Source organism: Stegastes partitus, unplaced genomic scaffold (assembly GCF_000690725.1).
Source record: "Stegastes partitus isolate 25-593 unplaced genomic scaffold, Stegastes_partitus-1.0.2 Scaffold408, whole genome shotgun sequence".
Classification (NCBI taxonomy): domain Eukaryota; kingdom Metazoa; phylum Chordata; class Actinopteri; family Pomacentridae; genus Stegastes; species Stegastes partitus.
In genome coordinates, this window is record NW_007578139.1 from 22645 (window position 1) to 24701 (window position 2057).

The following is a 2057-nucleotide window of genomic DNA, read 5'->3' on the forward strand; positions in this document are numbered from 1 at the left end:
AAAGTGTCTGAACTCAAAACTATTGATGTTGAGTTTTGTTGTTGAGCCCAAACATAATTTTTTAGGGTGATATTTAACACTGATGAAAACTTTAAATAGGATTACTGTCAGATGAGTTCTGAGGTGCCTTTTTTCTATCACTTCTACATCCAGGTATGGATGCATTTATATCCTCATACACAGAATTACATTATGATGGGTTAAGTTAAGACTATTGAACGCATCACACAGTATATTAGTCATCAAATCTCTTTCTTTCTCGTCCCCTCCAACTATCTCACACTGCCCTGGAAAGATTTTCTTCTTCGGCTTTTGTAACTACTGCACGTCTCTTAAAACTAGAAAGCAGCAAACAGAAAACAGTTAATGCAAAATATAATCTGCTCAATGATGCATTCATATATGCTTGCATTACAAAAAACATTTATTTATAAGTGCATTAAAGCTTCATTCTGTTGTTGAAGCGAACCCTTGAAAGCCAGGTCCCTCAGTGGCAAGACCGAAAGGAAACGATAATAAATTGTAAAATGCTGATATTCATGATTAATGAGGATGTAAAATATATTCCCTCAGTTAACTTCCTTTAAAGACAGTAAAAGAAAATCATTTTGACATAAACTGGGATTGAAGCGATCGCGCTGAAACTTCCTCCCAAGTCTGAAAGCTCGTGCGGTGTGACAAATCGCTTACTGCCGAAGTACAATGTTTAATGAAAACTTGAAAGCGAGGAGGAAATGTAATTTTCATGTACTGGGATTAGTTGGAGGCTCCTTCATTAACCGCAGAAAATTAAGAAATCTATGGTTGTGTAGTTAATTTTCACTCCGCCGCTGCTCTCTTTGCCAGCAGGTGTCTAAACAAAAGCCGAGGCGGCGAAAGTGAATGCGGTGCAATAGGTCTTGAGCATTAAACGTTGAGTTTGGGGCGCTGCATGTCCAGGGAAATCAATTTAAAGGGTTCTTCAAATGAAAGGATTTGGAAATTAATTGAACTCCCGGTGGCTGAACATGTTGAGTGTGTTGGCTCTCTGCATGGTCGGATCAAGTACAACCAGCTGTAGGGAATGAACGAATCTTGCCATTATTTTTAATTTGTGTCAGAGCCTTTTCATGAATGGTGGCTCATTTAAGCCTTCTGTTTTACACCTCTGTGCCTTGTTTTCAAATGTGGTGTGCCTTCGCTTGTCGCCACATGGCCTCAGCTGCTCAAAAAAAAAAAAAAGAAGTTTCAATATCTGGAAGATTAGGACGCGGGGTCTGCATTTTAAGCGGAACATTATAATACAACAAACAGCCCCCAAATGTTTAACAGTTAATGCCAGCTAAAATACATTCTGCCCATTTGGAAAATGGATTATGGGATCAGTGGGGAGATTAAATAATGCCTAAGAATAAAAAGCTCTGTAATTGTCTGGACCACAGATTTGTCATGTTAGCAATAAAAAATGTCCCCAACAAAATATGTGTTTTCATTGTTTAAATGTAGAAAACAAAGATTCAGCTTGAAGAAGAGCAGCAAAGAAAACAAAAAGTACTTAACTGTAGTAAACACATTTAAACAAAACAGTACAGCTGAGTTTATAGACAATGTACAAATGATGGAGTTGGCCTCTTGGTCTAAAAACTGAAGCCAATGCAAAGGTTGTCTGAATTGGTGACTGTATTTCTTTTAATTTCCAGCAGGGGGCGACTTGTCTGATTGCAAACAAAGTCAAATTGTTCAGATGTCCATGAGAAAATGAGTCAACTTCTCCTTTTCCTCATGAGTTTATGGCCTGAATTGCTTGTTTCAACATCTTTTGTGAAAAATCCGGTTAGCTGTATGGAGCTCTCACCCGTACTGAACGGTTGGCTGGCAATCCCTCACCCGTTCTGCTGATGCTGATTAGCTAAAGTTCAGACACGCTGCGGATAGAGTTGAATGATGGATTTTGTGTAGAAGTTTCCAAAGTACAGATATGTGGTTCTGCAACAAAATAATAAACACAACTGATTACCTAATAGGGGCTGCAGGGTGGCGCAGTTGGTAGCACTGTTGCAAGAAGGTTGCCGGTTCGC

The 2057-nt window shown here is 39.0% G+C and overlaps 1 long non-coding RNA gene across 1 annotated transcript in view; it reads left to right on the plus strand.

Annotated features, from left to right (window-relative positions):
• Nucleotides 1-2057, plus strand: part of LOC103359959 (uncharacterized) — a 14759-nt gene that overhangs the window by 2996 nt on the left and 9706 nt on the right. Inside the window, exon 2 of the long non-coding RNA XR_520335.1 lies at nt 66-69. This is a non-coding gene — a long non-coding RNA (uncharacterized LOC103359959). The remainder of the gene's footprint in view (nt 1-65; nt 70-2057) is intronic.